Here is a 26,078-nt window from a genome sequence, read left to right as displayed (position 1 = left end):
GCATACCATGCCAGGCATGAGGCAATTTCTAATGTGGCCAGCCAGGAGGGTCTTGGAGGAGGAAGTGGGGAAAGCCTGACAGGGAATTGAGTTTAGAAAACTTTGACGTCAGTGACTACCCATCAAACATATGTAAACAGAGAGAATGTCAAAATGAACCCCATCACCTAGCTTTAGTAATTATTAAGTCATGGCCAATCTTGTTTCTTCTATATCTCTACTCATCCTCCTCAACCCCTCTACCCTACCTCAACCTTTGGATTATTTTAAAGCAAATTCCATACATTTTATAATTCCATCCATAAATATTTTGGTATGTATCTCTAAAAAGCAAAGATTCCTTTTTTTTTTTTAATTAAGATTATGATAGATTACAACCTTGTGAGATTTCAGTTGTACATTATTGTTAGTCATGTTGTGGGTACACCACTTCACCCTTTGTGCCCTCCCCCCAACCCCCCTTTTCCCTGGTAACCACCAATCAGTTCTCCTTGTCCAAATGTTAACTTCCACCTATGAGTGGAGTCATATAGAGTTCGTCTTTCTCTGTCTGGTTTATTTCGCTTAACATAATACCCTCAAAGATTCCTTTTTTAAAGCATAACCACAATACTATCATCACACATACACCTGAAAATCAACAATAATTGGAGTGATTTTAAAAGGTAAGCTATGAGCCAGAAGCAAGGTTTGCTCCATCCACGAATAGAATTTAGAACAGTATCAAATAGCGTTATATGATCCTGACCTTTTCAGGAAGATTCAAGAAGAATTAGTCATTTAAGGGACCATATTTTAAAAGTTCTTATTTAGGATATTATATTCAAGTCTTCAAGTCTCTATGCATCCCTGATTTAACCACAATCCATAGCAATCTTGGGGAAAGTGGGCTATGAGTGGAATATTGTACGCTACTAAACAAAAAGCCTAAGATTGATCAACATACCATAATTTGTGTTCAGTAAGTAGTAGATTGTCTGGAAGAAAGCCAGAAGTTTTCAGTTTTAGAACTAAGGAGTGGACATCATGCATAGCAAAGGAAAATAAGAGGACATTATTCTCTCCAATAGAATTTTTTTCCAATTTGAGAGAATTCCTCAGTGCATCTCTGGGATCCAGTCAATCTTCTAACAACAGATAGAGATGGTTGGCCCACATCCCCTTGTTACTACTCAGGACAGGTGAGATTATTCTATAGTAATAAATATATAAGCCCCAAATCTCAGTATCTTAGTATAGCAAAAGTTTATTTCTTGCTCATGCTCTACTGAAGGAAATGTTCACCAAGAGATTTTGTTCATTGTAGACACTCAGGGAACCAGGATGATGGAAGTTTCATCACTACACGTGTTTCTGTGATCACCATGGAAATATGAAAGGAAGGGGAAAATTATACACTAGCTCTTGAAGTTTCCTGTTAGATGTGATATACATGTCACTTTTGCCCATTTTTCATTGGCTAAAGCAAGTCATGTGGCTATGTCTTACCTCCAAGGGGTGGGGTAGGGAAGTTTGATCTTGCCTGTGTCTGGGAAGTAGAGAACAGGAAACATTTAATAAATGGTAATAATGCCTAGCACAATCACTCATAATACACACAGAAAACTTACAAGATTTTTTTATTGAGCTCATAATAATTTACATCATTGTGAAATTTCAGTTGTACATTATTTCTTGTCTGTCACCAAATAAGTGCTCCTCTTCTCCCCCTTTGCCCATCTCCCACCCCCCTTCCTCTGGTAACCACTGAACTGTTTTCTTTGTCCATGTGTTTGTTTATATTCCACATATGAGTGAAATCATATGGTGTTTGTCTTTCTCAGTCTGGCTTATTTCGCTTAGCATAATACCCTCCGGGTCCATCCATGTTGTCGCAAATGGGATGATTTTGTCCTTTTTATGGCTGAGTAGTATTCCATTGTGTATATATACCTCATCTTCTTTATCCAATCATCAGTCGATGGGCACTTGAATTGTTTCCATGTCTTGGCTATTGGGAATAGTGTTGCAATGAACACAGGGGTGCATATGTTACTTTGGATTGTTGATTTCAAGTTGTTTGGGTAGATACCCAGCAGTGGGATAGCTGGGTCACATAGTATTTCTATTTTTAGTTTTTTAAGGAATCTCCATACTGTTTTCCATAGTGGCTGCACCAGTTTGCATTCCCACCAGCAGTGCATGAGGGATCCATTTTCTCCACACCCTCTCCAACATTTGTTATTTTTAGTCTTAGTGACTATAGCCATTTTAACAGGTGTCACATAGTATTTCAGTGTAGTTTTGGTTTGCATTTCCCTGATGATTAGTGATGTTGAACATCTTTTCAAGTACTTATTGGCCATATATATATCTTCTTTGGAAAAATGTCTATTCATATCCTCTGCCCATTATTTGATTGGGCTGTTTGTTTTTTATTGTCGAGTTGTGTGAGTTCCTTATACATTATGGAGATTAACCCCTTGTCGGATATATGATTTGCAAATATTTTCTCCCAATTGGTGGATTGTCTTTTTGTTTTGATCCTAGTTTCTTTTGCCTTGCAGAAGCTCTTTAGTCAGATGAAGTCCCACTTGTTTATTTTTTCTTTTGTTTCCCTTGTCTGAGAAGACATGGTATTCAAAAGGATCCTTTCAAGTTCGATGTCAAAGAGTGTACTACCTATATTATTTCCCAGGAGTTTTATGGTTTCAAGACTTATCTTCAAGTCTTTGATCCATTTTGAGATTATTTTTGTGTATGGCATTAGATAATTGTCTACTTTCATCCTTTTGCAAGTGATTGTCCAGTTTTCCCAACACCATTTGTTGAAGAGACTATCTTTCCTCCATTGTATGTTCTTGGCACCTTTGTCAAAGATTAGCTGTCCATAGGTGTGTGGTTTTATTTCTGGGCTTTCAGTTCTGCTCCATGGATCTGTGTGTCTATTTTTGTGCCAGTACTATGCTGTTTTGATTACTACATCTTTATAGTATATTTTGAAGTCAGGGATTGTCATGCCTCCAGCTTTGTTCTTTTTTCTCAGGATTGCTTTGGCTGTTCTTTGGTCTATTTCAGTGAGCAATGTCATTGGGATTCTAATTGGGATGGCATTGAATCTGTAGATTGCTTTGGATAGTATGGACCTTTTAACCATGTTTATTCTTCCAATCCTTGTGCATGGAATCTCTTTCCATCTCATTATGTCATCATCTATTTCTTTCAATAATGTCTTATAGTTTTCATTGCATAAGTCCTTCACCTCCTTGGTTAAATTTATTCCTAGATATTTTATTCTTTCTGTTGCGATTGTAAATGGAATTGTATTTTTGAGTTCTCTTTCTGTAAGCTCCTTATTAGAGTATAGAAATGCAACTGACTTTTGTAAGTTGATTTTGTACCCTGCAACTTTATTGTAGTTGTTAATTATTTCTAATAGTTTTCTGATGGATTCTTTATGGTTTTCTATATGTAAGATTATATTGTCTGCAAACAGCGAGAGTTTAACTTCTTCCCTCCATCTTTGGATTCCTTTTACACCTTTCTCTTGCCTAATTGCTCTGGCCAAAACCTCCAGTACTATGTTGAATAAGAGTGATGATAGTGGGTATCCTTATCTTGTTCCTGTTGTCAAAGGGATGGCGCTCAGTTTTTCCCCATTGAGTATGATGTTGGCTGTGAGTTTGTCATATATGTCCTTTACTATGTTGTGATTTCCTTCTATCCCCATTTTGTTACGAGTTTTTATCATAAATGGCTGTTGGATCTTGTCAAATGCTTTGTCTACGTCTATGAGATGGTCATGTGGTTTTTATTCCTCATTTTGTTAATGTGGTATATCACATTGATTGATTAGTGGATGTTGAAAGATCCCTGTGTCCCTGGTATAAATCCCACTGGATCATGATGTGTGATCTTTTTGATGTATTGCTGTTTTCGAGTTGCCAATATTTTGTTGAGGAATTTTGCATCTATGTTCATCAGCAATATTGGCCTGTAGTTTTCCTTTTTTGGGGTTGTCCTTGTCAGGCTTTGGGATCAGAGTGATTTTGGCCTCGTGGAATGTGTTAGGAAGCATTCCATCTTCCCTGATTTTTTGGAATAGCTTGAGAAGGATAGGTATTAAACTCTCTCTGAATGTTTGGTAGAATTCTCCAGGGAAGCTGTCTTGTCCTGGGCTTTTATTTTTTTGGGTTCTTTTGATTACTCTTTCAATCTCTTTACTTGAGATTGGTCTATTCTGATTATGTATTTCTTATTGATTCAGCTTTCAGAGGTTGCAAGAGTATAAGGATTGATACATTTCTTCTAGATTGTCTACTTTATTGGCATATAGCTTTTCGTGGTATTCTCTTATAATCCTTTGTATTTCTGTGGTATCTGTTGTTATTTCTCCTCTTTCATTTCTAATTTTATTTATCTGAGCTTTCTCTCTTTTTTTCTTTGTAAGTCTGGCTAGGGGGTTTGTCAATTTTGTTTACCTTCTCAAAGAACCAGCTCTTTGTTCCATTGATATTTTCTACTGCCATTTTTGTTTCAAGTGCATTTATTTCTGCTCTCAGTTTTATTTCTCTCCTTCTGCTGACTTTGGGCTTTGTTTGTTCTTCTTTTTCTAATTCAGGGAGGTGTAGTTTGAGATTGCTTATTTGGGATTTTTCTTGTTTGTTAAGGTAAGCCTGTATCACAATGGATTTCCCTCTTAGTACCACTTTTGCTGCATCCTGTATGAGTTGGTATGGTATGTTTTCATTTTCATTTGTCTCCAGATATTTTTTTATTTCTCCTTTAATTTCTTCATTGATCCAATGGTTGTTAAGTAGCGTGTTGTTTAGTCTCCACATCTTTGTCCCTTTCTCAGCTTTATTCTTGTAATTAATTTCTAGCTTCATAGCATTGTGATCAGAAAAGATGCTTGTTATTATTTTAATCTTCTTAACTTTATTGAGGCCTGCCTTGTTTCCCAACGTATGGTCTATCCTTGAGAATGTTGCGTGGGCACTTAACAAGAATGTGTATTCTGCTGTTTTTGGATGGAGTGTTCTATCCATGTCTATTAAGTCCAACTGGTCTAGCTTTTCATTTAATGCCCTTGTTTCCTTCTTGATTTTCTGTCTGGATGATCTATCCATTGATGTGAGTGGAGTGTTGAGGTCCCCTACTATTATTGTTGTGTTATTAATATCTCCTTTTAGGTGTGTTAATGGTCACTTTATGTACTTTGGTACTCCTGTGTTGGGTGCCTAGATATTTATAAGTGTTATGTCTTCTTGGTGGAGTGTCCCTTTGATCTTTATATACTGCCCCTCTTTCTCTCTCTTAACCTGTCTTATCTTGAAGGGCACTTTGTCTGATATAAGTATGGCAACACCTGTTTTCCTTTGTTTGCCATTCCTTTGGAGTGTCATCTTTTACCCCTTCACTCTGAGCCTGTGTTTGTCATTGGAGCTGAGATGTGTTTCCTGGAGGTAGCATATTGTTGGGTCTTGTTCTTTAATCCATCTTGCCACTCTGTGTCTTTTTATTGAAGAATTCAATCCATTTACATTTAGAGTGATTAAAGATATACGAGGGCTTAATAGGCACATGAAAAGATGCTCATCATCACTGATCATCAGGAAAATGCAAATCAAAACTACACTAAGATGTCACCTTACACCCGTTAGAATGACAAAAATATCTAAAACCAATAGTAACAAATGTTGGAGAGGTTGTGGAGAAAAAGGAACCCTCATACACTGCTGGTGGGAATGCAAACTGGTGCAGCCACTATGGAAAACAGTATGGAGATTCCTCAAAAAACTAAAAATAGAACTACCATACGATCCAGCCATCCCACTACTGGGTATTTATCCAAAGAGCTTGAAGTCAGCAATCCCAAAAGTCCTATGCACCCCAATGTTCATTGCAGCACTGTTTACAATAGCCAAGACGTGGAAGCAACCTAAGTGCCCATCAACAGACGAATGGATAAAGAAGTTGTGGTACATATATACAATGGAATACTACTCAGCTGCAAAACGGAACAAAATCATTCCATTTGCAATAACGTGGATGGACCTTGAGAGAATTATGCTAAGTGAAATAAGCCAGCAAGAGAAGGATAATCTGTGTATGACTCCACTCATATGAGGAATTTAAAATTATGGACTAAGAACAGTTTAGTGGATACCAGGGGAAAGGTGGGGTGGGGGGTGGGCACAGGGGGGTGAGGTGGTGCACCTACAACATGACTGACAAACATTAATGTACAACTGAAATTTCACAAGATTGTAACCTATCATTAACTCAATAAAAAAAAAGATATATGAGGGCTTAATGCTTCCATTTTATCACTCATTTTCTGGTTCTCTTGCGTTTCCTTTGTTTCTTATCCCAGGTGTTTTGGTCTACCAATTAAGTTATGTAGTTTTTTATGTTGTGTTTCTTTGTTTTCTCCTTATTTATTATTTGTCTCTGTTTTGCTTCTTTGTTTAGTGGTTACCATTAAGTTTGTATGCAGAAATCTCGTAGATAAGACAGTCCATTTTCTGATGACCTCTTATTTCCTTAGACTAAACTGATTCAGTGCCTTTCCTCTTCCCCTCCTAAGTTGTTTTCATTACATCTTATTCTATCTTGTATTGTGAGTTTGTGGTTAAAATGACAAGATTCTCTTTGTGTTTGGTGTTTTTCTTCCCTTTATCTTTAATGTTATACTTGAGTATTTGCTAACCTGTTCTAATATATAGCTACAATTTTGTGATTTTGTCTACTTTTTTACCTCTTTTTTCCATGCTTTGTAACCCCTTTATCCCTTTTTATTTCAGGTACGAGAGCCTTCTTGAGGATTTCTTGTAGGAGGGGTCTTGTGGCTATGAACTCCCTTAGATTTTGTTACCTAGGAATGTTTTTACTTCTCCATCATATTTGAAGGATATTTTCTCTTGATAGAGTATTCTCAGGTGAAAGTTTTTGTCCTTCAAAGATTTGAATATGTCATTCCAGTCTCTCCTGGCCTGTAAGGTTTATGCAGAGAAATCCACTGAAAGCCTGGTAGGGATTCCTTTGTAAGTTATTTTCTTCCGTCTTGCTGCCCTCAGTATTCTTTCTTTGTCATTCACTTTTGACAGTTTCACTGCTATATGCCTTGCAGTAGGCCTTTTTACATTGACATATTTAGGAAGTCTGGTAGCGTTTTCCACATGGATTTCCATCTATTTCCCTAGGTTTGGGAAGTTCTCCACTATTATTTCTTTGAACAAGCTTTCTGCTCCATTCTCCTCTTCTCCCTCTGGAATACCTATAATTCTTATGCTGCATTTCCTAATTGAGTTGGATATTTCTCAGAGACTTTCTTCAGTTCTTTTTAGTCTTAGTTCTCTCTCCTCCTCTATCTGGAGTATTTCAATATGTCTATCCTTGATTATGCTGATTCACTCCTCTATGATGTCTGCTCAAGCATTCAGGGAATGCTTTTGTTTTATCTCATTAATTATGTCTTTCATCTCCAATATTTCTGATTGATTCTTCTTTATAGTTTCAATCTCTTTTGTGAAGTAGCTCCTGAACTCCTTTAATTTTTTCTCTACATTCTCTTTTAACTTGAGTTTTTTGATGATAGCTATTTTGAATTCTCTGTCATTTAGATTACATATTTCTCTGTCTTCAGGACTGATTTCTGGGTACTTGTCTTTTTCTTTCTGGTCTGGAGATATAATATAATTTTTGATACTGCTAGAGGGAGTGGTTTTGTTCTGCCGCATCCTGGTATTGTTTGGTTGCAGTTACCAATTATTCTCACTGGGTGGGGGTCAAGAGCCATGTATTCTGAGCCCTCTGCATTCTGCTGAGATCCCAGGCACTGGAGCCAGTGCTGGGGGGGGGGGAGGAGGGATGCTTTTTTCTGCATGCCCTTGTGGGCTTACTCACTCTGCTCTCACTATCTGCTCTCCTGGGGTGTTGGCTTGATGAGGTCACCCCTGCATTAGCTTTCACCTCAGTAGAGTCTTTCCCCTAGGCTGCAAGGGATCTTTAATGTTCCCACAAACGTGAGTCCCCTCCCATCTTCCTTCCCTCTTGGATGCTGCATGCAGTCCCAGATCACAGTCTTTTGGGGAGGGAGTGAAGTTTTTGCTTACCCCATTCCACCTCCTCCAAGGTGGGGCTCCATCCTCTCCACCCTCCAATGTGTGGATGTCCTCTGTTGGAGTATCAATGTCTTTTTCATTGTATGCTGGAGTGGAGAGATTGCCAGGAGAACTCACCCTGCCGTGATGCTGACATCACTCTCGGAAAACTTACAAGTTTTATACTGTGGGACACCACTTGGCTGATGCTATTTGCATCCTAAAATGTAAAGTTACATTTCAGGGGTCATCTAGCATACAGTAATTTGTGAATCTTGGTACAACCCATTTGTATAATAGTCATATTAGTACCCTTAGATAAGATTCAAGCCTTTGTCTACTATTTCCCTTCATATTACTTCAGGTGGCTGCTAAATCACTAGAATAGTTACTCAAAGGCATTCCTTCTCCAACACACCTTCTTCTTTGGTAACATAACCCCTATTTTGTACATGTTATCAGTGGCTATATGCCTCAGGAGAGGTTGGGTCCCTTCTCAGCTATGGATGTAGTGGTAGGGAGGGATAGTCTTGCTTAGTCTAAACTAGTCATGGCAACTCCATTTCCTTAGTCAGTTATTGGTTTACAAAAGTGCCTTCTGAGTATAATTGCTCTATCTTTACAAAGATTGAGGAGAAAGACCTTTTTCTACTTTGGAATATTGCCATCTACATGCTATGCCTATGGTAGCAACTATTATGGTATCATGATGAAAGTTGGTTTTAGAAGACAAATCAACACAGTAAAGATAACATAGTAGAAACATGGAAAGAATTTGGGGTCTTTGATGGTGCTATGAATCACTTAACTAACAATACTTGAAACCATCCTATCTCAGAAGTTCTTGATATGTGAGATAATAAATTTCCTCATAATTTAAGCCATTTGTGTTTGTCTTCTGCTATTTGCAGTTGAAAGCATCTTAACTGATACAAAGTGGAGTAGAAATTAACCCATCTTATACTATAATTTGTTCTCGGTGGTGGTAGTACTTACTGGCTACAATTAAGACTAGGAAAAGCCTGGAGCCACCCTAGGAAGAATTAGAGCCTTTGCATATTTTTAGGAAGAGGAGGAAGAAATGTATGGTGTGGGGTTTCATGAACAATAACGAGAGTGAGACTTTATTTTATTTGAGGTGTCCAGGATCATTAACTACATAAGAGTTCCCTGGGAAGTTGCTAAGGAGGGAGGCCCATGTAAACTGATCTATAAGCTCATTTCTAATACAACAACAGTGAACTGAAAATCCACATTCTTTGAGGCAATGGCCAGGATCCTAGTTGGATTTAGCAAATTTAGTTGTGGGTTATTCCTTAGTTTCAAAAGCTACCTCAGAAATTGCAAAAAATTGATCTTGGACATGAGAATATTGTTTATATTATCCACACCATTACTGAGGGCATGCATTCTCAGAGTTGTGATGATTTTTAGTTCAGTGCCATCCCCGAACCAGAGAAAGAGGCCTGCATGGGCTTACTTATAGGAATGCTCAAGAGTGACAAGTATCAGAGGCAGAAAAATTACAGAGATGGTTAAAAATTTTTAGAGGCAGGGCTGGCTACATAATATTCATGGCCCAGTGCAAAGTGAAGATAGGAGACTCATTGTTCAAAAATCATTAAAAGTTTCAGATGTTAGTGAAAACGGAAGAGTAGGAAGCTCCAAGGGCCCATTACTTCTCAGAAACACCAAACGAAAACTGAGAAAAAAAGCTGTTTGAATCAAATTTGTCAGAACTCTGGAAAATAATCAAAAGTTTACAGTAACCAAGTGAGAGATGAATCAAGAAAAAGTCCACACTAACATGGTAGGAGAACTTTGTGGAGTTTTAACTTAGCCTTGCCTCAAAACCCTCCCCAGTGCAGTGTCAGCCTGAAAGATGGCAACCTGTGTTCTTGTTATGGGTATCTGGTTCAAGAAGGAACAGAGCAGACCTTGTTCTCAAGGAATTGTGTTTCTCTCTTTTGATCTGTTGAAGGCATTCTGAAGGACTAATGCATCACACTTGCCTTTATTTCACCTAACTCAGAACACTTTCAGATTGGAAAAGTGGCTAAAGGGAGGGCATTTCTGGAAAACATTGAAGGCAAATGAACAAGTTACTACTGTCTGTGGCAAAAGATTACAGTTTCAGCAAACAGTAGGCATGCTAAAAGCATGTGAGGAAAAGCTGAGGAGAGAATTACTTTGGGAAATAAGGGCTTTAAAAAGCACCCACTGTAACAGGGAATATAGAGAGACATGTACATGCCCAGGGCTGGTTGCATGCTCAATAAAGACCTGAGAAAGCCCTGAGCTTTTACTTCCTGCTGAAATTTAGGCTTAGCGCAAGCAGGAAGAAAGACTAAGTCAAAGTTGTACACGGACTGGCTAAGCATTGAAGGAGTGCCCCAACACAGAACCCGTCTGCAAAAATCAAGATAGATTTTTTCCCTCTTTCTTTCTTTCTTTTTTTTTTATTGAGTTAATGATAGGTTACAATTTTGTGTGATTTCAGTTGTACATTAATGTTTGTCATTCGTGTTGTAGGTGCACCATTTCACCCTTTGTGCCCACCCCCCACCCCACCTTTCCCCTGGTAGCCACTAATCTGTTCTCTTTGTCCACATTTTTAAATTCCTCATATGAGTGGAGTCATACAGAGATTATCCTTCTCTAACTGGCTTATTTCACTTAACATAATTCCCTCAAGGTCCATCCATGTTGTTGCAAATGGGATGAATTTATTCTGTTTTGCAGCTGAGTAGTATTCCATTGTATATATGTACCACAACTTCTTTACCCATTCATCTGTTGATGGGCACTTGGGTTGCTTCCATGTCTTGGCTATTGTAAATAATGCTGCAATAAACATTGGGGTGCATAGGACTTTTGGGATTGCTGACTTCAAGCTCTTTGGATACATACCCAGTAGAGGAATGGCTGGATCATATGGTAGTTCTATTTTTAATTTTTTGAGGAATCTCCATACTGTTTTCCATAGTGGCTGCACTAGTTTGCATTCCCACCAGCAGTGTATGAGGGTTCCATTCTCTCCACAACCTCTCCAACATTTGTTACTATTAGATTTAGATATTTTTGTCATTCTAATGGGTGTAAGGTGATATCTGAGTGTAGTTTTGATTTGCATTTCCCTGATGATCAGCGATGATGAGCATCTTTTCATGTGCCTATTGGCCATCCATATATCTTCTTTGGAGAAATGTCTGTTCATGTCTCCTGCCCATTTTTTGATCGGGTTGTTTGATTTTTTTGTTGTTGAGTTTGAGAGTTCTTTATATATTTTGGATATTAAGCCTTTGTCAGATATATGACTTGAAAATATTTTTTCCCAGTTAGTGGGTTGTTTTTTGTTTCAATCCTGTTTTCATTTGCCTTGAAGAAGCTGTTTAGTCTGATGAAGTCCCATTTGTTTATTCTTTCTATTGTTTCCCTTCTCTGAGAAGACTTAGTGTCCGAAAAGGTCCTTTTAATACTGATGTCAAAGAGTGTGCTGCCTACGTTTTCTTCTAGAAACCTTATGGTTTCAGGTCTCACCTTTAGGTCTTTGATCCATTTTGAGTTTATTTTGGTGAATGGTGAAAAAGAATGGTCAATTTTCATTCTTTTACATATGGCTTTCCAGTTTTCCCAGCACCATTTGTTCAAAAGACTTTCTTTTCTCCATTGTATGCACTCAGCTCCTTTGTCGAAGATAGGCTGTCCATAGATGTGTGGTTTTTATTTCTGGGCTTTCAATTCTGTTCCATTGATCTGTGCACCTGTTTTTGTACCAGTACCATGTTGTTTTGATTACTGTAGCTTTGTAGTAAGTTTTGAAGTCAGGGATTGTGATGCCTCCCGTTTTGTTCTTTTTTCTCAGGATTGCTTTAGCAATTCAGGGTCTTTTGTTGCCTCATATGAATTTTAGGATTCTTTGTTCTAATTCTGTAAAGAATGTCATTGGGATTCTGACTGGGATGGCATTGAATCTGTAGATTGCTTTAGGTAGAACGGACATTTTAACTATGTTTATTCTTCCAATCCATATACATGGAATGTCTTTCCATCTCCTTATGTCGTCATCCAATTCTCTCAGAAAGGCCTTGTAATTTTCATTATATAGGTCCTTCACTTCCTTAGTTAAATTTACCCCAAGGTATTTTATTCTTTTTGTTGCAATTGTGAATGGTATTGTGTTCTTGAGCTCTTTGTCTGTTAGTTCATTATTAGAATATAGAAATGCTACTGATTTATGCAAATTGATTTTATACCCTGCAACTTTGCTGTAGTTGTTGATTACTTCTATGAGTTTTCCAATGGATTCTTTGGGGTTTTCTATATATAAGATCATGTCGTCTGCAAACAGTGAGAGTTTCACTCCTTCCCTCCCTATTTGGATTCCTTTTATTCCTTTTTCTTGCCTGATTGCTCTGGCCAGGACCTCCAGTACTATGTTAAATAAGAGTGGTGATAGAGGGCATCCTTGTCTCATTCCTGTTTTCAGGGGGATGGCACTCAGTTTTTGCCCATTGAGTATGATGTTGGTTGTGGGCTTGTCATAGATGGCCTTTATTATGTTGAGGTAGTTTCCTTCTATGCCCATTTTGTTCAGAGTTTTTATCATAAATGGCTGTTGGATCTTGTCAAATGCTTTCTCTGCATCTATTGAGATAATCATGTGGTTTTTATTCCCCAGTTTGTTGATGTGGTGTATCACGTTGAGTGATTTGCAGATGTTGAACCATCCCTGTGTCCCTGGTATGAATCCCACTTGATCATGATGTATGATCCTTTTGATGAATTGCTGAATTCTGGTCGCAAAAATTTTGTTTAGAATTTTTGCATCTATGTTCATCAGTGATATTGGCCTGTAGTTCTCTTTTTTCATGGTGTCCTTGTCAGGCTTTGGTATCAGCATGATGTTGGCCTCATAGAATGTGTTAGGAAGTGTTCCATCGTCCCTAATTTTTTGCAATAGCTTGAAAAAGACAGGTATTAAATCCTCTCTGAAAGTTTGGTAGAATTCCCCAGGGAAGCCATCTGGTCCTGGGGTTTTATTCTTTGGGATGTTTTTGATTGCTGTTTCAATCTCTTTCCTTGTGATTGGTCTGTTCAAATTGTCTGCTTCTTCTTGAGTGAGCTTTGGAAGATTGTAGGAGTCCAAGAATTTATCCATTTCCCCTAGGTTATCCATTCTGTTAGCATAGAGTTTTTCATAGTATTCTCTTATAATCCGTTGTATTTCTGCAGAGTCTGTTGTTATTTCTCCTCTTTCATTTCTGATTTTGTTTGAGCTTTCTCCCTTTTTTCCTCTGTAAGTCTGGCTAGGGGTTTGTCAATTTTATTTATCTTCTCAAAGAACCAGCTCTTTGTTTCATTGATCCTTTCTACCACCTATATTGTTTCAATAGTATTTATTTCTGCTCTGATTTTTATTATTTCTCTCCTTCTGCTGACTTTGGGCTTTATTTGTTCTTCTTTCTCTAGTTCAGTTAGGTGTAGTTTAAGATTGCTTATTTGGGATTTTTCTTGTTTGTTAAGATGTGCCTGTATTGCGATGAATTTTCCTCTTAATACAGCTTTTGCTGTATCCCATATGAGTTGGTATGGCATGTTATCATTTTCATTGGTTTCCAGGTATTTTTTATTTCTTCTTTAATTTCTTCCATGATCCATTGCTTGTTCAGTAGTGTATTGTTTAGTCTCCACATCTTTGTGTCTTTCTCAGCTTTTTTCTTGTAATTAATTTCTAGCCTTATAGCATTATGATCAGAGAAGATGCTTGTTATTATTTCAATTTTTTTAAATTTGTAGAGGTTTGCCTTGTTTCCCAACATATGGTCTATCCTTGAGAATGCTCCATGCTCACTTGAGAAGAACGTGTATTCTGCTTTTCTAGGATGAAGTGATCTATATATGTCTATTATGTCCAATTGTTTTAGCTTTTCATTTAGCTCCACTATTTCTTTGTTGATTTTCTGTCTGGATGATCTGTCCATTGATGTGAGTGGGGTGTTGAGGTCCCCTACTATTATTGTGTTGTTTTTAACATCTTCCTTTAGGTCTGTTAATAGTTGCTTTATGAACCTTGGTCTCCTATGTTGGGTGCATAGATATTTATAAGAGTTATTTCTTCTTGATGAAGTGTCCCTTTGATCATTATATATTGTCCCTCTGTGTCTCTCTTTGCCTGTCTTATTTTGACATCCATTTTGTCTGATATAAGAATTGCAACACCTGCTTTTTTTTCCTTGTTATTAGCTTGAAGTATTGTCCTCCACCCCTTCACTCTGAGCCTGTGTTTGTCCTTGGGGCCGAGGTGTGTTTCCTGGAGGCAACAAATTGTTGGATCTTGTTCTTTAATCCATTTTGCCACTCTGAGTCTTTTTATTGGAGAATTTAATCCGTTTACATTGAGAGTGATTATTGATGCATGTGGACTTAAAGCTGTCAATCTGTTGCTCATTATCTGGCTTTCCTGCTTTTCTCTTCCTGTGTGCTTTATCCTATCCATTTGATACTGCAATTTCTTATGCTGGGTTTCTTAGATTTTTGCTTATTTATGTTTTGTGTCTCTGTTCTGTTTTTTAGTTTAGTGGCTACCCTGAAGTTTGTATTTAGAATCTCGTGTATAATATAGTCTACTCTCTGGTGGTCTCTTACTTACTTGGCCTAGACTAATTTAGTCCCTTTGCTCTTCCCCTCCTAAATTATTATTTTCACTTCTTGTTCCAACTTGTGTTATGAGTTTGTAGTTAGAGTGATAAGATCGTCTTTGCTTTGGTAGTTTCCTTACCTTTATCCTAATACTATAGTTGAATATTTGCTATCCTATTCTGGTTCTATTTTTCTGTCTCCCTACTCTGTGGTTTGTGACCCCTTTCTCCCTTTTTTCTTTTTTCAGGTATGAGAGCCTTCTTGAGGATTTCTTGTAGTGGAGGACTTTTGGTTACAAATTCCCTTAACTTTTGTTTGTCTGGAAAAGATTTAATTTCTCCCTCATATCTGAAGGATATTCTTGCTGGAGAGAGTATTCTTGGCTGAAGATTTTTATCTTTTAAAGCTTTGAATATGTCACTCCATTCTCTCCTAGCTTGTAAGGTTTCTGCAGAGAAATCCGCTGAAAGTCTGATAGGAGCTCCTTTGTAGGTAATTCACTTTTGTCTTGCAGCCCTGAGTATTCTCTTTGTCATTCATTTTTGCCATTTGTACTACTATATGCCTTGCAGTAGGTCTTTTTACATTGACAAATCTAGGAGATCTGAAAGCTTCCTCTACACACATTTCTCCCTGAATCCCTAGATTTGGGAAGTTCTCTTCTATAATTTCATTAAGCACACTTTCTGCTCCATTTTCCTTTTCCACGTTCTCGGGAATTCCTATGATCCTTAAATTCTTTCTCCTCGTTGAATCCGCTATCTCTCTAATACTTTCCTTATTCCTTTTAATCCTTAGTTCTGTTTCTTCCTCTGTCTGGAACCATTCAGCCTGTCTATCTTCGATTATGCTAATTTGCTCTTCTATGGAGTCTACCTGGGCATTCAGGTAATCTGTATTCTGTTTTATCTGTCCATTGTGTTTTTCATCTCTAGTAATTTGGTTTGATTCTTCTTTATAATTTCAATCTCTTTTGTGAAGTAACTCCAGAACTTGGCTTGTTTCTCTATCTTTCTCTCTATCTCATTGAGTTTTTTTATTATAGCTGCTCTGAACTCATTTTCATTTAGTTTACCTAATTCCAAGTCCTCAGGACTTAATTCTATGTTTTTATTGTTTTCCTTCTGGTCTGGGGCGTTTATAAATTGCTGGATGGTACAGGAACAGTTTTTTCGCAAGGTGGTAGAATTCGGTTGCAGTTACAGCCTGTTGCCACTAGATGGGGGTCAAGTGCTACACGTTCTGAACTCTCTGCCTTCGGGCAAGATGGCGGTGCCCAGTGTGCTTTGCCGGGGCAGGGGCGTAGGCGGTTTCTCTTGCGCACTGATCTGGATTCGATCAGTTCTGTTCTCTGGTCTCCTGGGGCCCTGGGTTTATGGGGTCCCTGCACACAGAAGCTTTCTCCCATCAGCGGGTTTCCACTGTACCGGCGGCGGGAGTCCTAGATGATCCCCTGGTCGCATAGTCCCTCCCCCGCTCCTTCCCAGACCCATGCAGCGATCCCAGTTTCTACACGATGGAGCGATGTTCTCTCCTACCTGGTTCCAGCTCCTCCAAGGCAGGCAGCAGGGGCTCCGTCCTCTGTCTTTTGATACTGTAGGTCTCTGAGTCCTGGCATTAGGTTCATTAGCTGAAATTCAGGGGTTTTTTTCAGTCCTTTGTTGTACTTTGGAGGGGAGAGAGTCCCGGGTCAGCTCACCCTGCCATTTTGCTCCACCTCCAATCACTCTTTATTTATTTCTTTTTTTGACTTCAGGAGTTTGAGGAACTCTCTGTCAACTCACTAGCTGACCACAAGGTAACAGGAGAGAGATTTCAGAGACCACACTCAACAAGGAATATACAGAAAGCAGCAAAAACCAATCCTGAGAAGGGAAATATTCTGATTTCCAGAGCTACCACATTATAATATTCAAAATATCCAGTATTCAACAAAAAATTACAAAATATGGAAAGAAACAACGAAGAAGGTCACATTCATAGGGGGAAAAAAGAAATTAACAGAAACTGTCACTGAGGAAGCACATACTTTGGACTTACTAGTCAAAGATTCTAAATTAACTGTTTTATTTATGCTCAACTAGCTAAAGGAAACCGTGGACAAAGAAGTAGAGAAACTCAAGAGAATAATGTCTCATCAAATAGAGAATATCAATAGAAAGAGAGAAATTTTTAGAAATTAACCAAATAGAAATCTGGAGCTGAAAAGTGCAATACCTAAAATGAAAAATTCACTAGAAAGTTTCTAAGCAGGTTTGAGCAGGTGGGAGAAACATCAGCAAACTTGAAGGTAGGACAATTGAAATGATATAGTGTGAAGAACAGAAAGAAAAAATGAGCAAAAATGAATAGAGTCTAAGAGATCAGTGGGACATCATCAAACACACTAAAATGTGAATTACAAGATTAACAGAAGGAAAGGAGAAAGTGAAAGGGAAGAAAGAATATTTGAAGAAATAATGGTTATAAACTTGCAAATTTGATGAAAGACGTGGATTTACACACCCAAGAACCTCAAAGATATCCAAGTAAGACAAACTCAAAGAGACCCACACTGAGACACATTATAATCAAACTGTTGAAAGACAAAGAGAATACTGAAAACAGCAAGAGAGAAGAGACTCATCAGGTACAATGTATCCTCACTAAGATTAACCTCTCATTTCTCATCAGAAATCATGGTCTCCAAAAGGCAGTGGGATGACATATTTAAAGTGCGGAATGGAAAAAACTGCCCACCAAGAATTCTATATCCAACAAATCTATCCTTCAAAAACAAAGGAGAAAATAAAACATTCCTAGATAAACCAAAGCTAAGAGAGTTGTCACTTGCACACTTGCACTACAAGAAATGCTAAGGGGAGTCATGCAGTCTGAAATAAAACAACATAAGATAGTATCCTGAGACAATGCAAAGAGGTGAAGAATCCTGTAAAGGTACTATATAGGTAAATATGAAAGTCAGTATTAATTGTATTTTTTGTTTGGGTCTTATCATTTTTTTCTATATCATCTAAAAAATAAATGTGTAGAGCAAATAATTTGATTAGACATTTCTCCAAAGAATATATACTAATGGCCAATAAACACATGAACTCAACATCATTAGATGTTGAACAAAACAATGACGTAGGTCACAACTGGGTGAGATGCTCAACATCACTAATCATTAGAGAAATGCAAATCAAAACATGATGAGATACCACTTCATACCAACTAGTATAGGTATTATTGAAAAATAATAAGGAGCCGGCCGGGTGGTGCAGTGGTTAAGTTTGCACATTCCACTTCAGCAGCTCGAGGTTCAACGGTTTGGATACTGGGCACGGACCTATGCACTGCTTCTTAGGCCATGCTGTGGCAGGCATCCCACATATAAAGTAGAGGAAGATGGGCATGGATGTTCATTCAGGGCCAGTCTTCCTCAGCAAAAAGAAGAGGATTGGTTGCAGATGTTAGCTCATGGCTAATCTTACTGAAAAATAAACAAATAAACAAATAAATAAATAAAATCTGAAAATGACAAGTGTTAGTGAGGATGTGGAGATATTGGCACCCTTGTGCTTTGCTTGTGGGAATGTAAACAAGTGCAGCCACTGTAGAAAACAGTATGGAAATTCCTGAAAAAAATCATAGAATGATCATATGATCTAGCAATTCCACTTCTAGGTATATATCTGAAAGTATTGAAAGCAGAGATTCAGATATTTGTATACCAATGTTCATAGTAGCATTATTCACAATAGCCAAAAGGTGGAAACAGCTCAAATTTCCATCGAACGATGAATAAACAAAATGTGGTATACACATATGGAGAAATATTATTCAGCCCTAAAAAGGAATTAAATTCTGATACATACTGCATAATAGGTAAACTTTGACTATATTATGCTAAGCAAAATAAACCAGACAAAAAAGGAAAAATAGTGTATTATTTCATTTATACAAGGTACCTAGAATAATCAAATTCATAGAGACAGAAAGTAGAATAGTTGTTACCAGGAGCTGATGAAAGAGACACTAGGGAGTGATTATTTAATAGGGACAGAGTTTCAGTTTAGGAAGATAAAACAAAGTAAACTTTAAGAAAGAATCCTTACGAAAGTCAAAAAAGGTCATTATATACTGATAAAATAATCAATGTATTGAGAAGATATAACCATGATAAATGCATGCAATTGTCCCTCAGTATCAGCAGAGGATTGGTTCCAGGACCCCGCATGAATCCCAAAATCTATGGATGCTCAAGTCCCTTATATAAAATAGCATAGTATTTGCACATAACCTATGCACATCCTCCCGTATACTTTAAATCATCTCTAGATTACTTATAATACCTAATACAATGTAAATGCAATGTAAAAACTATGCTATAGTTGTTATGCTATATTGTTTAGGGAATGATGACAAGAAAAAACGTCTGTACATGTTCAGTATAGACTCAACCATCAGAGGCCTTTTGATTAGTGGTTAATTGATTTCATGGATGTGGAACCCGTGGATAGAGAGGGCCAGTTGTATACACCAAATAATAGAGCCCCCAAAATATGAAGCAAAAACTGACAAAACTGAAAGGAGAAATAAACAGTTCTACAAAAATAGTTGGAGAATTCACTAATTTATTCTCAATAATGGATAGAACAACTGATAAAATATCAAGAAGGAGGTAGAGGGCTTTAACAACACTATGACCAACTAGACCTAAAAGACATAAAGAACATCCCTCCAAACAACACCAGAATACACATTCTTCCCAACTGTACATGGAACATTCTCCAGGATAGACATGTTAGGCTACAAAACAAGTCATAAATTTATAAAGATTGAAATCATACAAAATATCTTCTCTAAGCATGATAGTATGAAGCTAGAAATCCGTAACAGAAGTAAAACTGGAAATTCACAAATATTTGGAAATTAACATAGCACTGAAACAACCAAGAGGTCAAAGAAGAAATTGGAAAATACTTTGATGAATGAAAATAACATAGCAAAACTTATGAGATGCAGTGAAAGTAGTGCTCAGGGGGAAATTTATAGCTGTAAATGCCTACATTAAAAAAGAAGGAAGATCTCAAATGTATAACAATTTTAGAGAAGTAGAAAAAGAAGAGAAAACTAAATGTAAAAATAGCAGAAGGAAGGAAATAATAAAGATTAGAGTATAGATAAATGAAAGAGAGAATAGAAAAAAAGAGAAAATCAACAGACAAAGTGTGTTCTTTGAAAAGAATCAGTAAAATTGACAAAACTTTAGGTAAACTGACTATGAAAAATGAAAGCATACTCAAATTACTAAAATCAGAAATGACTTCTTGGTGGAGTGTCCCTTTGATCATTATATACTGTCCCTCTTTGTCTCTCTTTACCTGTCTTATCTTGAAGACCACTATGTCTGATGTAAGTAGGGCAATACCTGCTTTCTTTTGTTTGCCGTTAGCTTAGAATATCATCTTCCATCCCTTCACTCTGAGCCCGCATTTGTTGTTGGAGCTGAGATTTGTTTCCTGGAGGCAGCATATTGCTAGGTCTTGTTCTCTAATCCATCTCACCACTCTGTGTCTTATTGGAGAATTCGATCCATTTACATTTAGAGTGATTATTGATATATGAGGACTTAATGCTGCCATTTTATTGCTCATTTTCCAGTTCTCCTGCATTTCCTTTGTTTCTCCTCCCAGGTGTTTCAGACTACCAATTCTGTTAGGTAGTTTTTTATGCTAGTTTTCTTAGTTTTCTCCTTATTTATTATTTGTGTCTCTCTTCTGCTTTTTTGTTTAGTGATTACCATGAGGTTTGTATGCAGAATCTCGTAGACAAGATAGTCCATTTTCTGAGGACCTCTTATTTTCTTAGACTAGGCCTGATTCAGTCCCTTTCCTCTTCCCCTCCTAAGCTGTTTTCATCACATCTTATTCTATCTTGTGTTGTGAGTTTGTGGTTAAAATGACAAGATTATCTTTATTTTTGATGTTTTCATTCTCTTTATCTTTAATGTTTTACCTGAGTATTTGCTAACCTTTTCTGATATGTAGCTACAATTTTGTGATTTTGTCTGCCTATTTATCTCCTTACTCAGGGCTTTGTAACTTCTTTCTTCTTCTTTTTTTCAAGTATGAGGGCCTTCTTGAGGATTTCTTTTGGGGAGGCATCTTGTGGCAATGAACTCCCTTGGCTTTTGTTTATCTGGGAAAATTTTTGTTTCACCAGCATATCTGAAGGATATTTTCACTGGATAGAGTATTTGTGGCTGAAAGTTTTTGTCTTTCAAAGATTTGAATATGTCATTCCCCTCTCTCCTAGCTTGTTAGGTTTCTGCAGAGAAATCCACTGAAAGCCTGATAGGGGTTCCTTTGTAAATTATTTTCTTCTGCCTTGCTGCCCTTAGTATTTTTACTTTGTCACTGACTTTTTCCAGCTTCACTACTATATGCCTTGCAGTAGGTCTTTTTATATTGACATAGGAGATCTATTTGCCTCTTTCACATGGATTTCCATCTCATTCCCAAGGTTTGGGAAGTTCTCCACTATTATTTCTTGAACAAACTTTCTGCTCCATTCTCCTTCTCTTCTCCCTCTTGAATACCTATAATTCTTATGTTGCATTTCCCAATTGAGTAGGGTATTTTTTGGAGACTTTCTTCATTTCTTTTTAGTCTTAATTTTCTCTTCTCCTCCATCTGAAGCATTTCTATATTTCTGTCCTCAATATTGCTGATTCATTCCTCTATGATATCAGCTCTATTGTTCAGGGAATCCATATTCTGCTTTATCTCATCCATTGTGTTCTTCATCTCCAATATTTCTGATTGGTTCTTCTTTACAGTTTGAATCTCTTTTGTGAAGTAGTTCCTGAATTCATTGAACTGTCTATTTGCATTCTCTTTTAACTAATTTTTTTAGTGATAGCTATTTTGAATTCTCTGTCTTTAGGTTATAGATTTCTGCATCTTCAGGACTGATTTCTGGGTAATTGTCATTTCCCTTCTGGTCTGGAGATTTAATATTTTTTCATACTGCTAGATGGCATGGATTTGTGCTTCTGCATTGTGGTAGGATTTGATCACCACTTCCACCTGTCACCACTGTGTGGGAGTCAAGAGCTGCTTATTATGAGCCCACGAGGATCAATGGGACAGCTCCCAGGTGCTGGGCTGAAGTGTCAGTGGGGAGGGGCGCTTTCTTTCTCCTGCATGATCTAGGGGGCTTCTTGCTCTGCCTTCGCTATCTGCTTTCCTGGGGTGTTGGCTTCATGAAGACATTCCCACACAGCTAGTTACCTCTGTGTGGAGCTTTCCCCTGGGCTGTGAGGGACCTTGGAGATCTATGGTGTTCTCATGGAGGGCTGCCACTCCCTCCCCCCTTTCCTCTCAGAAGCCATGTGCAATCCCTGGGTGGCTTCCCTTCAGGGAGGAAGAGAAGCTTTCTCTTACCTCATTACACTTCCTCAGGGAGAGGGTCTCCAGTACCTCCACCTTCCAAAATATGGCTGCATGGGCCTCTCAGACATCTTTTGTGTTGTGTGGATGTCCTCTGTTGGAAAATGAATGCTCTTTTCATTGTATCTTAGAGGGGAGAGTTTACAGGGAGAGCTTACTCCACCATGATGCTGACATCCTAAAATCAGAAATGAAAATGGGGACATTACTACTGACATTTCAGAAATAAAAAGGATTATAGGGGAATACTATCAATAATGGTATGCCAACAAAATAGATAACATAGATGAAATAGATAAATACACAAACTACTGATACTGACTTTAAAAGACTAAAATATCTGAACAGACCTATAACAATACATAGAATTTGTAATAAAAACCTGCTGACAAAGAAAAGTACAGGACCAGATGGCTTCCCTAGTGAATTCTATCAAACATTTAAGACAGAATTAACACCAATCCTTTTCAAACCCTTCCAAAAAACAAGAGGGAATGTTCTATGAGGCTAGCATTACCCCAACACCAAAGACAGAACAGACATTGCAAGAAACAACCGGTTGATATCCCTTATGAATATAGATGCAGAAATCCTCAGTGAAATAACAGCAAGCTAATCCAGTAGCATATTAAAATGATTATACTTATGACTAAGTGATAAACATCCCAGAAATGCAAGGATTGTTCAACATGCAAAAATAAATTAATATAATCTATATTAAGAGAATTAAGGGGAAAAAAATCCCATGATTATCTGAATTGATGCAGAAAAAACATTTGACAAAGTCCAACACCCTTTCACATTAAAAGAACCGATCAGAAAAAAAAAAAGAACATAGGTTTAGATTCCAAAAAAAAAAAGAACTATCAAATGAGTTCCTCTCACTTGCTTTTCTTTTTCAGAGATTTTCTGCATCTTGTTATATGTATAATTTTCCACATGAACTAAGGAATCAGGTTGTCTAGTTCAAAAAACAATCAAATAAAGAAACTATGTAGGTATGTTTGTTGGGATCCTGTTGAATTTCTAAATTAGGGGAAATTGGCATCTTTATAAATTATTTGTTTTCTGAAAATTACCAGGGGCCGGCTCCGTGGTGGAGTGGTTAAGTTCATGTGCTCCGCTGCCGCAGCCCAGGGTTCGGATCCTGGGCACGGACATGGCACCACTCGTCAGGCCACGTTGAGGTGGCATCCCACATCCCACAATTAGAAGGACCTGCAACTAAGATATACAACTATGTACAGGGAGGGGTTGGGGAGATAAAGCAGGAAAAAAAAAAAAAAAGATTGGCAACGGTTGTTAGCCCAGGTGCCAATCTTTAAAAAAAAAAAAAGAAAAGAAAAAGAAAAGAAAATTACCATGAAATATATCATGCATAGAATGTATTTTTAACATGTACAGTTTAAACAATAACAAATTATCACTCATTTACTCACTACTAGAGGTACAACTAGAAGTATTGCTTTTGTTATTATTATTTATTTATTTTTATTTGTGGTAAAATGCATATAACATAATATTGACCATCTTAACCATTTTTCCCAGCCTTATTGGGGTATAACAGACGAATAAGATTACATATATTTAAAATGTACAATTTGACAATTTGATATATGTATATTTGTAAAATGATTACCACAATCAAGTTAATTAACACATCATCTCACAGTCACCTTTTCTTTTTTGGTGAGAATGTTTCAGATTTACTCTCAGCAAATTTTTTTTAAATATATTTTTTATTAAGATTATGACAGTTTACAACCTTGTGAAATTTCAGTTGTACATGATTGTTAGTCATGATTTAGGTACCCGCCTACACCCTTTGTGCCCTCTCCCCACCCCCCCTTTCCCCTGGTAACCACCAATCAGTTCTCTTTGTCTAAATGTTAACTTCCACCAATGAGTGGAGTCATACAGAGTTCGTCTTTCCCTATCTGGCTTATTTCACTTAACATAATACCCTCAAGATCCATCCATGTTGTTGTGAATGGGACGATTTTATCCTTTTTATGGCTGAGTAGTATTCCATTGTATATATATACCATATCTTCTTTATCCAGTCATCAGTTGATGGGCACTTAGGTTGCTTCCACGTCTCGGCTGTTGTAAATAATGCTGCGATGAACATAGGGGTGCATGGGACTTTTGGAATTGCTTACTCTCAGCAAATTTTAAGTATATGATACAATATTATTAACTATATTCACCATGCTGTATGTTGGATCCTCAGAACTTATGCATCTTATAACTGAATGTTTGTACCCTTCGACCAATATCTCCCCATATCCCCCATCTCTCAGCTGTTCTACTCTCCATTTCTATGAGTTCAACTTTTTTTTTTTGAGGTTCCACATATAGGTGATACTATACAGTGTTTGTCTTTCTGTATTTGGCTTTTTTCACTTAACATAATGCCCTCCGGATTTATCCATGTTGTCACAAATAGCAGGATTTCCTTCTTTTCATGAGTAATATTCCATTATATATATATAAATACATATATATACACATATATATACATACATACACACACACACACACACCACATTTTCCTTATCCATGCTACACTTAGATTGTTTCCATGTCTTGGGTATTGTAAATAATGCTGCAATGAACATGGGGGTGCAGATATCTCTTTGAGATCTTGTTTGCATTTCCCTTGTATATTTACCCAGAAGTAGGATTGCTGGGTCATATGGTAATTCTTTTTTTAAGGAAACTCCATACCCTTATCCATAATGGCTACACCAATTTACATTTCCACCAGTGTACAAAGGTTCTACTTTCTCCACATCCCCATCAACGCTTGCTACATTTTGTCTTTTTATATTACCCATTCTAACAGATGTGAGGTGATATCTCATTGTGATTTTGATTTGCATTTCTCTGCGGATTAGTGATGTTGAGCACTTTTTCATATACCTATTAGCCATTTGTATTTCTTCTTTGGAAAAATGTCTATTCAGGTCCTTCATCCATTTTTTAATCATTATTTTCTTCTTCTATTGAATTAATTGTATGTTTCTTTTAAATTTTTTTATTATTTATTTATTTTGAGGAAGATTAGCCCTGAGCTAACATCTGCCACCAATCCTCCTCTTTTTTGCTGAGGAAGACTGGCCCTGAGATAACATCCATGCTCATCTTCCTCTACTTTATATGTGGGATGCCTGCCACAGCATGGCTTGACAATCAGTACGTGGGTCCGCACCTGGGATCCAAACCAGCAAACCCCAGGCTGCCAAAGTGGAACATGTAAACTTAACCACTGTGCCACTGGGCTGGTCCCTATATAAATTTCCCATATATTTTGGATATTAACCCCTTATCAGATAGACAGTTTGCAAATATTCTCTCCCATTCTGTAGGTTGCCTTTTCATTTTGTGGAATCATACAATATTTGTTCTTATGTGTCTAACTTATTTCACTTAGCATAATGTCTTGAAGGTTCATCCATGTTATAGTATACGTCAGAATTTCAATTTCCTTCCTTTAAGCCTTAAGCTGAATAATATTCCATAGTATGTATATACCACGTTTTGTTTATCCATTCATCTGTCAATAGACACTTTGATTGCTTCCACCTTTTAGCTAAAGTGAATAATTTTGCTATGAATTATATACGCTATGTACGAATATCTCTTCAGGACCCTACTTTCATATTTTTTTGGAAATACACCCAAAAGTGGAATTATTGGATCATATAGTAATATTATTTTTAATTTTTTGAAGAACTGCCATACTATACTTTTATTTTTAGCATTGAAAAGTTTTCATCTTTATTCTCAAAGCCCAGAAAATCACTACCTTTAAAGCAGGAAGATTTTTCATCACCAGTATATGTAGAGAACTTTCTTAATTTTAGGCATTCACTGAATTAAAAATTGAGTCATCGCCACCCTCAAATAA

At 37.2% G+C, this 26,078-nt stretch overlaps 1 long non-coding RNA gene across 1 annotated transcript in view; it reads left to right on the top strand.

Moving 5' to 3' along the window:
* Nucleotides 1-16,887, top strand: part of LOC139081138 (uncharacterized) — a 106,664-nt gene extending 89,777 nt beyond the window's left edge. Inside the window, exon 4 of the long non-coding RNA XR_011536191.1 lies at nucleotides 16,483-16,887. This is a non-coding gene — a long non-coding RNA (uncharacterized lncRNA). The remainder of the gene's footprint in view (nucleotides 1-16,482) is intronic.
* Nucleotides 16,888-26,078: the final 9,191 nt, after the last annotated feature.

Source organism: Equus przewalskii, chromosome X (genome assembly GCF_037783145.1).
Source record: "Equus przewalskii isolate Varuska chromosome X, EquPr2, whole genome shotgun sequence".
Taxonomy (NCBI): Eukaryota; Metazoa; Chordata; class Mammalia; order Perissodactyla; family Equidae; genus Equus; species Equus przewalskii.
Note: the sequence above shows the minus strand (reverse complement) of the source record. Positions and strands in the feature narration are given on the sequence as shown.